We start from the raw sequence: 13,141 nt of genomic DNA, 5'->3' as shown, positions 1-13,141 counted from the left end.
GGTCGAATGACTCTCGAGAACCATTTTAGTCGGGTTGCTATCCGACATTCTGATGACGTGACCCGCCCACCGTAGCCTCCCGATTTTCGCGGTATGGACGATGGTTGGTTCTCTCAGCAGCTGATGCAGCTCGTGGTTCATTCGCCTTCTCCAAGTCCCGTCTTCCATCTGCACTCCGCCGTAGATGGTACGCAACACCTTCCGTTTGAGAATTCCAAGGGCGCGTTGGTCCTCTGCACGTAGGGTCCATGTTTCGTGCCCATAGAGGACGACCGGTCTAATCAGCGTTTTGTAGATGGTTAACTTCGTGTTACGGCGAACTTTATTCGATCGTAGAGTTCTGCGGAGTCCAAAGTAAGATCGATTTCCTGCCATAATGCGCCTCTGAATTTCTCTGCTGGTGTCGTTGTCGGCGGTCACCAGTGAGCCCAAGTACACGAATTCTTCAACCGCCTCGATTTCATCACCGTCGATATGAATTCGGGGTGGCGGGCGCGGTGATTCCTCCCTGGAGCCCTTTGCCATCATGTACTTTGTCTTCGACACATTAATGACTAATCCGATTCGCCTGGCTTCACTCTTTAGTCGGATGTACGTTTCCGCAATCGTCTCAAATTTACGAGCAATAATATCAATATCATCGGTGAAACCAAGCAGCTGAACGGACTTCGTGAAAATCGTCCCACTCGTGTTTATCCCCGCTCTCCTTATTACACCATCCAAAGCAATGTTGAACAGCAGGCACGAAAGACCATCACCTTGCCGTAGCCCTCTGCGAGATTCGAAGGGACTCGAGAGTGTCCCTGATACTCGAACTACGCACATCACTCGATCCATCGTCGCCTTGATCAATCGTATCAGTTTACTCGGGAATCCGTATTCGTGCATAATCTGCCATAGCTGTTCTTGATCGATTGTATCATACGCCGATTTGAAATCGATGAACAAGTGATGTGTGGGCACGTTGTATTCGCGGCATTTCTGCAACACCTGGTGGATGGCGAACATCTGGTCCGTTGTAGCGCGTTCACCCATAAATCCAGCCTGATATTGCCCACAAACTCTTTTGCAATCGGTGATAGACGGCGGCATAAAATTTGGGAGAGTATCTTGTAGGCAGCGTTCAGTAGTGTGATCGCGCGGTAGTTCCCGCAATCCAACTTGTCGCCCTTTTTGTAGATGGGACACACGATACCTTCCATCCATTCCTACGGTAATACTTCCTCCTCCCAAATCTTGGTAATGACCCAGTGTAGTGCTCTCACCAGTGCTTCTCCACCGTATTTTAGAAGCTCGCTTGGTAGTTGATCTGCTCCAGCGGCTTTGTTGTTTTTCAACCGGCCAACCTCCTCCTCAATCTCTTGAAGGTCAGGGGCCGGAAGTCTTTCGTCCTGTGCACATACTCCTAGATCTGTTACCACGCCACCTTCGTTACTTGCAACGTCGCCATTGAGGTACTCATCGTAATGTTGCCGCCACCTCTCGACCACCTCACGCTCGCTCGTGAGAATATTCCCGTGATTATCTCGACACATGTCGGCTTGTGGCACAGAGCCTCTGCGCGAGCGGTTCAGCTTCTCGTAGAACTTTTGTGTGTCCTTAGCGCGGTACAGCTCTTCCATTCCTTCGCGATCTCGTTCTTCCTGCTGGCGCTTCTTCATCCGGAAGACTGAGTTCTGCCTGTTCCGCGTCTGTTTGTAACGTGCCTCATTCGCTCTCGTACGGTGTTGCAGCATTCTCGCCCATGCTGCATTCTTCTCGTTTTTCAACTGTTCACATTCGCCGTCGTACCAGTCGTTTCTGTGATTCGGAGTCGCGAAGCCTAGTGCTGTAGCCGAGGTACTACCTATGGCAGATCGGATGTTCCTACAGCCAACTTCAAGTGTAGCTGCGCAAAGCTGCTCTTACGTTGGTAGGGCCACTGCTAACTGCTGCGCGTAGTCTTGAGCCTTTTCTATGTTACGAAGTTGCTCGATGTTGAGCCGCGGCGTTCGACTTCGACGCGTGGTGATAACTGTCGAAAGTTTTGAGCGCATGCGTACAGCGACTAGGTAGTGATCCGAATCTATATTCGCACTGCAGTATGTGCGGACGTTGGTTATATCTGAGAAGAATTTACCGTCGAATAGAACGTGGTCGATTTGGTTTTCTGTTTGATGGTCGGGTGATCTCCAGGTGGCTTTGTGGATATCTTTGCGGGGGAAGAAGGTGCTTCAGACTACCATACCACGGGAAGCTGCAAAGTTTACGCATCGCTGGCCGTTATCATTCGATACGGCGTGCAGGCTGTTTCGCCCGATTACCGGTCTGTACATTTCCTCCCTTCCTACCTGCGCGTTCATGTCGCCGACAACGATTTTCACGTCACGCGGCGATCAACCATCGTATGTTTGCTCTAATTGAGCGTAGGACGCTTCTTTCTCGTCATCGGGTCTCCCTTCGTGTGGGCAGTGGACGTTAATGATGCTGTAGTTGAAGAAACGACCCTTAACTCTCAACATGCACATCCTTGCGTTGATCAGCTGCCACCCGATCACACGTTGTCGCATCTTGCCCATCACTATAAATCCTGTTCCCAGTTCATTGGTGGTGCCACAGCTTTGGTAGAAGATAGCCGCTCGATGCCCGCTTTTCCACACTTTCTGCCAGTCCAACAAAGTTCCTGCAACGCCACGATGTCGAAATTGCGGGGATGTAGTTCGTCGTAGATTATCCTGTCACATCCTGCGAAACCTAGTGACTTGCAATTCCATGTTCCAAGTTTCCAATCGTAGTCCTTATTTCGTCGCGTGGGTCTTTGCCGATTGTATCGAGTCGTATTTTCTCTGTTATTCGCAATGGGGATTTTTACGGGTGGCTTATTGGGCCTACACCAACACTCCTGTCTCGCCGGAGGGCCATCGTGCCAGTTCTGTTTAACGTCCCAACCAACACTGGGACGACCACGCTGATGGGGCTACCACCTTGGATCTAGCTGGGCGTGGTGCAGCGTTTCTTACTCAGCCGCTGGATGCCAGAACAGACGCTGTTTGAGCCGCACCTCCTTGGTGAACAGACACTCGGATCGTACCTCCTCAATCTAGCTGAAGTCAGAAGGACAACAGTGCCCAGGCTGCCCTACCAGCTAAGCACACAACTCTTAGCTGGCGGTCTTTGTCATCGCTTGACCCGTGGAAGCATGAGGTAGGAACTTGTGAGGACCAGAGCTATATTGGACGCTCTCCTTATCGACTCACCGTTTTGCAGCTTATCACACAGTGATTCATATTTTCAAAATGATTGCATGTATTGAAGGGCCACATAATACTGATTAAAATTCCGTTTTCAGAATTTCGATTAGCTTACTTGCTAATTTCTTACAATATCATCCTTAAAGTTGTATTGTTTTAGTCTTAGTATATCCATTTGGTACACTACTTCAGTAAAAAACTCAAAATTTAACCTCACGGACTCTATTTAGCTACCGTAGAATGAAAAACTTTTCGATCATGTTTCTTGCGTGCCAGTGCAATCGAATTTCTGAAAACGGAATTTTAATCAGTATTATGTGGCCCTTCAATACATGCAATCATTTTGAAAATATGAATCACTGTGTGATAAGCTGCAAAACGGTGAGTCGATAAGGAGAGCGTCCAATATAGCTCTGGTCCTCACAAGTTCCTACCTCATGCTTCCACGGGTCAAGCGATGACAAAGACCGCCAGCTAAGAGTTGTGTGCTTAGCTGGTAGGGCAGCCTGGGCACTGTTGTCCTTCTGACTTCAGCTAGATTGAGGAGGTACGATCCGAGTGTCTGTTCACCAAGGAGGTGCGGCTCAAACAGCGTCTGTTCTGGCATCCAGCGGCTGAGTAAGAAACGCTGCACCACGCCCAGCTAGATCCAAGGTGGTAGCCCCATCAGCGTGGTCGTCCCAGTGTTGGTTGGGACGTTAAACAGAACTGGCACGATGGCCCTCCGGCGAGACAGGAGTGTTGGTGTAGGCCCAATAAGCCACCCGTAAAAATCCCCATTGCGAATAACAGAGAAAATACGACTCGATACAATCGGCAAAGACCCACGCGATGAAATAAGGACTACGATTGGAAACTTGGAACATGGAATTGCAAGTCACTAGGTTTCGCAGGATGTGACAGGATAATCTACGACGAACTACATCCCCGCAATTTCGACATCGTGGCGTTGCAGGAACTTTGTTGGACTGGCAGAAAGTGTGGAAAAGCGGGCATCGAGCGGCTATCTTCTACCAAAGCTGTGGCACCACCAATGAACTGGGAACAGGATTTATAGTGATGGGCAAGATGCGACAACGTGTGATCGGGTGGCAGCTGATCAACGCAAGGATGTGCATGTTGAGAGTTAAGGGTCGTTTCTTCAACTACAGCATCATTAACGTCCACTGCCCACACGAAGGGAGACCCGATGACGAGAAAGAAGCGTCCTACGCTCAGTTAGAGCAAACATACGATGGTTGATCGCCGCGTGACGTGAAAATCGTTGTCGGCGACATGAACGCGCAGGTAGGAAGGGAGGAAATGTACAGACCGGTAATCGGGCGAAACAGTCTGCACGCCGTATCGAATGATAACGGCCAGCGATGCGTAAACTTTGCAGCTTCCCGTGGTATGGTAGTCTGAAGCACCTTCTTCCCCCGCAAAGATATCCACAAAGCCACCTGGAGATCACCCGACCATCAAACAGAAAACCAAATCGACCACGTTCTATTCGACGGTAAATTCTTCTCAGATATAACCAACGTCCGCACATACTGCAGTGCGAATATAGATTCGGATCACTACCTAGTCGCTGTACGCATGCGCTCAAAACTTTCGACAGTTATCACCACGCGTCGAAGTCGAACGCCGCGGCTCAACATCGAGCAACTTCGTAACATAGAAAAGGCTCAAGACTACGCGCAGCAGTTAGCAGTGGCCCTACCAACGTAAGAGCAGCTTTGCGCAGCTACACTTGAAGTTGGCTGTAGGAACATCCGATCTGCCATAGGTAGTACCTCGGCTACAGCACTAGGCTTCGCGACTCCGAATCACAGAAACGACTGGTACGACGGCGAATGTGAACAGTTGAAAAACGAGAAGAATGCAGCATGGGCGAGAATGCTGCAACACCGTACGAGAGCGAATGAGGCACGTTACAAACAGACGCGGAACAGGCAGAACTCAGTCTTCCGGATGAAGAAGCGCCAGCAGGAAGAACGAGATCGCGAAGGAATGGAAGAGCTGTACCGCGCTAAGGACACACAAAAGTTCTACGAGAAGCTGAACCGCTCGCGCAGAGGCTCTGTGCCACAAGCCGACATGTGTCGAGATAATCACGGGAATATTCTCACGAGCGAGCGTGAGGTGGTCGAGAGGTGGCGGCAACATTACGATGAGTACCTCAATGGCGACGTTGCAAGTAACGAAGGTGGCGTGGTAACAGATCTAGGAGTATGTGCACAGGACGAAAGACTTCCGGCCCCTGACCTTCAAGAGATTGAGGAGGAGGTTGGCCGGTTGAAAAACAACAAAGCCGCTGGAGCAGATCAACTACCAAGCGAGCTTCTAAAATACGGTGGAGAAGCACTGGTGAGAGCACTACACTGGGTCATTACCAAGATTTGGGAGGAGGAAGTATTACCGTAGGAATGGATGGAAGGTATCGTGTGTCCCATCTACAAAAAGGGCGACAAGTTGGATTGCGGGAACTACCGCGCGATCACACTACTGAACGCTGCCTACAAGATACTCTCCCAAATTTTATGCCGCCGTCTATCACCGATTGCAAAAGAGTTTGTGGGCAATATCAGGCTGGATTTATGGGTGAACGCGCTACAACGGACCAGATGTTCGCCATCCACCAGGTGTTGCAGAAATGCCGCGAATACAACGTGCCCACACATCACTTGTTCATCGATTTCAAATCGGCGTATGATACAATCGATCAAGAACAGCTATGGCAGATTATGCACGAATACGGATTCCCGAGTAAACTGATACGATTGATCAAGGCGACGATGGATCGAGTGATGTGCGTAGTTCGAGTATCAGGGACACTCTCGAGTCCCTTCGAATCTCGCAGAGGGCTACGGCAAGGTGATGGTCTTTCGTGCCTGCTGTTCAACATTGCTTTGGATGGTGTAATAAGGAGAGCGGGGATAAACACGAGTGGGACGATTTTCACGAAGTCCGTTCAGCTGCTTGGTTTCACCGATGATATTGATATTATTGCTCGTAAATTTGAGACGATTGCGGAAACGTACATCCGACTAAAGAGTGAAGCCAGGCGAATCGGATTAGTCATTAATGTGTCGAAGACAAAGTACATGATGGCAAAGGGCTCCAGGGAGGAATCACCGCGCCCGCCACCCCGAATTCATATCGACGGTGATGAAATCGAGGCGGTTGAAGAATTCGTGTACTTGGGCTCACTGGTGACCGCCGACAACGACACCAGCAGAGAAATTCAGAGGCGCATTATGGCAGGAAATCGATCTTACTTTGGACTCCGCAGAACTCTACGATCGAATAAAGTTCGCCGTAACACGAAGTTAACCATCTACAAAACGCTGATTAGACCGGTCGTCCTCTATGGGCACGAAACATGGACCCTACGTGCAGAGGACCAACGCGCCCTTGGAATTCTCAAACGGAAGGTGTTGCGTACCATCTACGGCGGAGTGCAGATGGAAGACGGGACTTGGAGAAGGCGAATGAACCACGAGCTGCATCAGCTGCTGAGAGAACCAACCATCGTCCATACCGCGAAAATCGGGAGGCTACGGTGGGCGGGTCACGTCATCAGAATGTCGGATAGCAACCCGACTAAAATGGTTCTCGAGAGTCATTCGACCGGTACAAGAAGACGTGGAGCGCAGCGAGCTAGGTGGGTCGACCAAGTGGATGACGATCTGCGGACCCTACGCAGAGTGCGGAACTGGAGACAAACAGCCATGGACCGAGTGGAGTGGAGGCGGCTACTATGTACAGCAGAGGCCACTCCGGCCTTAGCCTGACCGGTCTCTGATGTAAAATAAAATTATATTATCTAAATTTGTATTTTGTATGAGAACTTATTGGACACGGTGTACAGTGGTGATAGTCCCAACTAACATTTTTGCTGTATAAAAGCTTAATCAACCACTTTTACATAAGCGTTTGTTCCATAAGCTCTTATGCAGCTACTTTTGTTAGTTGGGAGTGGTTCTATTAGAACTCAATAGAGTGCGCCACTATAGTACCAAAGGAACAGGTTCTCCAGTTAGCCTAGTGGTTAAGACTACGGATCGCCAATCGAGATAGGGTGGGTTCGATTCCCGTTCCGGTAAGGAAATTTTCTCGACTCCCTGGGCATAGAGTATCATTGTATTTGCCTCACAATATACAAGTTCACGCAATGGTAATGGAAGTGCTCTAAGAATACTACTTTGAAGAGAGGAAGGCCTTGTTCTATTACGAACGTCGAGATATAATTAATAAGATTAAGGAACAGTGTGCCTACACTCCATCCTGAATTGCTGTTCGGTACTATTTTGATGAAATTTGAGCAGCAGATTTTTTTCGGCAATTTCGTTAATCGATTTTAACGAGGCTCAGTCCACCAACTGTCAAAAACCCATACGAAATGCGAACCATACATTTTTGCTGTTTTCACCTGTTCTAATTTCGTCAAAAAATTACCGAAGTCGGTATTCAATATTAACGCCATTTTACTTTATTATCCAGCTCCAACCTGGGTTTTTACCCCAACCCGACATGGGTTCACTTGCGGTGCAATTTCTTTGACGTTCAATAAGAAAAACGGCGGTGCGAAAATCGCTTTTCAACCTACTGAGAAATGTCGCAATTCAATTTGGATTAGAGCATATTGTAGCTCTTAATAAGCTTAATGATGCGCAACAGAAAAAAATGGATTCAAATTTACTTCGCAGCTGCAATTTCGCTTGTGCTCCAAGCGATGACTTCGATTTGGTGGTGGGATTATAGGTAATAGTTGGTGTGGTAGTTTAGCAGACCGCTGAGTAGGCGGTGTGTTAGTAACGATCATTATTAGTATAAGTGTTAAGAGACAAACACCACATTGGCGACGAGGATGGGATTTCACAAAACATAACCTCACTTTAGAAGGCCAATACCAAAAGTACGTTTTCATCACATACAAACAGACGTAAAGCTTCGAACAATTTTCGTTTCAAATCAGTCTCAAAAACATGTCCGGCCAATGCTAAAAGGACTGAGTTTGGCTAATACCCCGGACAGACATGTGATACGAGTATGATTCCTGTACTACGGTACGCAGTGTCAAGAAAATTCTAACAAGACTGACTTGAACTGAGAAAAGCGAGCTGCCGAAATGACAGATACGATCTGTCATGTCCGACGAAAAAATGCTTACCTAAAAGGAAACAACCGTAGCGGCAGTTTCGAACTGTCGGGTCCGGTAGTAGTAAAATATTAAAAGTTCGCCTCATGAAGGGAACTTGCCTTAGCGGTAGATACGATCTACCGGGTCAGGCTGTCCAAAGATAAAAGTTCACCTTACGAAGGGAACTTGCTTTAGCGGTGGATGCGATCCACCGGGTCAGGCTATCCAAAGATAAAAGTTCACCTCACGAAGGGAACATGCCTTAGCGGTGGATACGATCCACCGGGTCAGGCTGTCCAAAGATAAAAGTTCACCTCACGAAGGGAACTTGCCTAAGCGGTGGATGCGATCCTTCGGGTCAGGCTGCCAGAAAAGAGAAAAGTTTGCCCAAGAGGAAACTTGCCTCAGGTCTACCCACTCTCACTCGTTGTAACAGTTTAGAGCTCACCATAGAAGGGTGCTACCATAGCGACGCGACGGATGCGATTCGTTGGGTCTGGTGATAGAAGTGTTTACCTTGAGAATTTTGTTAAGAAGTCAGCCCAACTTAAAACAAAAGGAGATATGGTAATTCCGACTCCACCGACTAGGCGGTACGATTTGATTGATCAGATTAAATAAACTTGTCAAGCACACTTGACATACGAACTCCACATTTTGAGATGTTCGCCTTTCGAAGGGAGCTACGGCATTTCTTCCCCGTAGGAAGAAATAGCATATAGTTTAGCATTTGGTTTAGCATGCAATAAAACCCAAAGAAATTATAAGTAACTGATGCTAAAGTAAACATTTTCCTTTGAAGAAAAAGAGATGTGGTCTGTCAAGAGACAAACACCACAGTTGGTGCAAGTGATTTATTATCAAAACGGTTCCAGGCAAGATGTTATCCGTCGAGAATCTGACAGTTTACGTTTCACGTTTTCACGTTTTGACATTTTACGCCTAGTAAAACGGTAAAATGTTACGAGGACTGGTTTGCTTTCGGATTTTCTTCATTGATTTCGGATAGCATCAGCATGGGCGTAGTCGGGGGATAGGGGCCAAAATTATTGAATTTTGCGATTGTTATTGATGGAAAACAAAAACAACAAACCAAATTTAACAAAAGACACTACAGCGTCTTCAACCAGAGATTGTACAGACATTGGACAACGAACAACAAACATGTCACCCAGTGGTGAATTTTCCGTTTGATGAAAAGTTTTCCCCGACTGGAGCGGGAACCGAACCCACGAGGCTTACGAAACGCCCAGATAATTGATGCCTCTAGCCGCACGGCCATGAAGCCCACAAAATTATACGAATATGCCGGGACCGTTTCCGGTAGAGAAAGAGAATGGTTTTCTAGAACCATATGCTGTTATAGAGTGTAGAAGCTTAAAGTTCACGAATTTTCACTAGTATTTCTTCGGGAATTTCTCCAGTGACACTTTCAAGAATTCTTCAAAAGACTTCTCCAGGAATTTCTCCTTTGTGAAATCCTCCATAAACGTCTTGTTGGGTTCCGATAGTGATTGTTTCAGGGGGTTTTCTAAGCAAAGCTTCAGAAATTCCTCCCAGAGGTCCCTCCAGTTATTCCAGTTCATATTTGGCACGGCGTGGGACTTTCACCGCACGAAAAAATAATCTGCTAGAATCTAGGGTTAGTAGGGGAAAAGCGGGTAACACCGTCAGGGTGGGTAAGCCCGTTACCTCAATGATTTTACCAGAAAACAGTTATTTATTAGATTTTTGGCCACTCACCTCATTCGGTTTTACCATTTCTACTATTTTGAGACACATAATACCAACATTGACCTGTCAAACGGGAAGAAAATAAACAAAACAAACACACACGCCGTCGCACCAATGGCAGATGTAATTTTTCGTCGGTAGAATTTAGCCTCGGAATTACAAAACAAGTGCAGAAATTCACTTTCATCAATCATGTATTCTCATCTGTACTATTCTTCAGTGCCAAGATTCATCGAAAGGTCAGTTTCAACAATTATTCAGAAATTACGGTGTAATTTAGAAAAAGTGGGCTTTTCGGGTAAGCCCGTCACCCATCGGTGGGGGTAACACCGTCATGCTTTTTGGATCACCGGATGTTTGTTGAACTGACTAAGCATTTCAATTAGGTGCTACGCAACTACAAACGGAAGAACAACCGAGGAAATTTCTACATGAGTTTCTCTTGGAATTCCTGTGGGATTTTTTTTCTAGGGATTCTTCCATTAATTCCTTCGGTGATTTGTCCAATAACACGGTCCGACAATTTTTTTGCCCAGCTCCAAATTTCACTTTTTCTGATTGCTCCCGACTAGAAACTCATAAATCTGAAGTTTTGACCCTCCCCATCTTGGGAGAGGGGAGGGCATTGATTTGAAATTTTGAAAAATCGAAAAATTCCGAGTTTTTTCTATCGCCATTTCGGCTAAATGCACGATATCAAAAAGGAAAAGGTTGACCACGGAGCTTCAGGGGTTGTGCAACTACCAACAAAATTTCATGAAGATCCGTCGAGTCTTTCTCGAGAAACGGTGTTTTTACGAATTGATGTTTTAAAGATTTCTTATATAGCACGCAAAGAACCCAAAAACTATATTGGACAATTGCTGATTTAAACATACCGTTTAGCATCATGGTGTCTTCGAGGAAGTTTTTCAGTACAATAACGTGCTTTTTCTAACCTGTTGGTAAGATTGTGCGATATTTGCCAGAAAACCATTCGCCAGAATGCCATTGGCCAGAAAATACCATTTCCCAGAAAACCGTTTGCCAGAAAGAACCATTTCCCAGAAAACCATTTGCCAGAATGTAGAATGTACCATCTCCCAGAAATTTTCCAAAGTTCTCAATCCAGAAGTGTGCCCAATCATCTAATGATAATTAAAAAAAAAAATATCATCATAAATCGTGTTCTTTATTTGTTTGGGATCGATAAGCCCACAATAACGATTGTAAAAATGTAAAATTTAATTGTTGTTCAGATTTATGTGCCAAAGTTAAATAAATTATCGGAACTGATGTAAGAACAAACAAGAAATGATTTTAGAGTAACTTTTAAAGAAAAGCCTATAGTTCGAAGAAGGACAAATCACTCTGAAGCAAAAAAATGATGTGGAATCAAACCTTTTAAACTTCACAATACATTAAATCTGTTATGTTATTCAAATATTTTATTGCGCACAACAGCTTATTTTTTCAATTAGTACATTTCCACAAATTTGTCTTGTGGAGAAATTGATCATGATGTGGATCCAATTGATCAAATATTATTTTGATGGAATTTGATCCATGCTCATCAAAGATTTTTCTTTTTTCAACACATTCCCAGCTTTTACTGATATGGAATTTTTGGCTTTACTTATATTTTTCAAAGATTCCCTGCTTTCAATTAAAAGTATTTTTTTAAGATTATTCTTGACAATAACAATAACATGATCTCTTTAAATAATATTTTTTTGTGCCAAACAGCAAAATTATCCGGAATTGTTGATCACACACTTAAGTCAATCGAATATCATAAACAAAGGTAAGCAACGAGTAAAATACACAGAACTAATAACTCAAGCGACGGTTTCACCTATACCATTAGCCTGACTGTCACTGTCCGAAAGCCATTACCATTAGGCCGAATATCACTTGATCAAATGCTATAAAAAGCTTGTTCTTGAGGAAATTAATTCTTATAATTCCAGCATAGTTTTTTCCTTCTTTTAATCATCTGCTGTTCTTTCTGGATGAACTTCTTAGTTTATTTGCGCCATTTCTATCCAATATATTCTCTTATCACGGTAATTGTAATATGTGAGCTTAACATATTTGGGCTTTGGTATTATGGCTAATGGCGCTCCGGCTACTGTTGTAGAATCTTAATACCAATGGTGTTAGGGCATTCGACTGAAGGCCGTTGGGTCGAATGTCATTTGATCAAAAAGTTATTTTGCCGAATGGCCATATTTTTTGTCGTTTTCTCCTTTTATGCTGTTAAAATAATTGTTGAAGTTGGAGCTACTGTATTTTAACCATGAATCTTTCCTTCTTTTAAATATAGGAACAATAAACGGGTCTAAGTTCCGCAATACCAATATTGCTTTATGGTTCTAACATAATCAACAATTTATGCCAAAAACTAGTCATATTTACAATGAAACTAGAAAGAACAGCCTGTGTTTAGAAGAAGGAAAAAATCACTATTTGAACTAGCCAAGTAACCACGGTGCTGAAGCCTTATTGCATGCAGATACACGGTGTATTTAGAACAATTATTACTTTACATGAACATTTAAGGTTGGTTTAAAGTGAAAATGGCAATTATGCGACTGAACTAAGATTATACCAGTATAATCTTAATCTTAATTTGATTTTATAATTAACCATTTCCACTTTAAATCAACCTTAAAGTTGCATGTAAAGTATTGATTGCTCTAAATACATCGTACATCTGCACGCAAAAAGGCTTCAGCACCATGGTTACTTGGGGGAGATATTAGTTTAGTTGTCTAAAAATAGTGTTTTGCATCGAAACCGTTGATGTTCAACTAGTAAATTTTGCCTTCTTTTAAACATAGGCTGTTCTTAGTTAGTAAGATTAGATTTTGACATTAATTGTTGATTGTGGTAAAACAATACGGAAATATTAATATTGTAGAAGTCGACACTGATTTTTCATTTGGGCCTAACTAACATTTTCGAGTTCTCTTCATCGATCCTCTCTTTGTGTTATCACAGAATGTGTATTGAGTTTTCCAAAGATTTTTTGGCTGAAAGGCGAAGAAGACGACAGCATGTTGCTATA

The 13,141-nt window shown here is 44.6% G+C and overlaps 1 protein-coding gene across 1 annotated transcript in view; it reads left to right on the top strand.

The window, feature by feature from the left end:
* Positions 1–13,141, top strand: part of LOC134288092 (uncharacterized) — a 66,231-nt gene that overhangs the window by 13,076 nt on the left and 40,014 nt on the right. The gene's annotated exons all lie outside the window — the stretch shown is intronic.

This window comes from Aedes albopictus, chromosome 2 (genome assembly GCF_035046485.1).
Source record: "Aedes albopictus strain Foshan chromosome 2, AalbF5, whole genome shotgun sequence".
NCBI lineage: Eukaryota > Metazoa > Arthropoda > Insecta > Diptera > Culicidae > Aedes > Aedes albopictus.
Note: the sequence above shows the minus strand (reverse complement) of the source record. Positions and strands in the feature narration are given on the sequence as shown.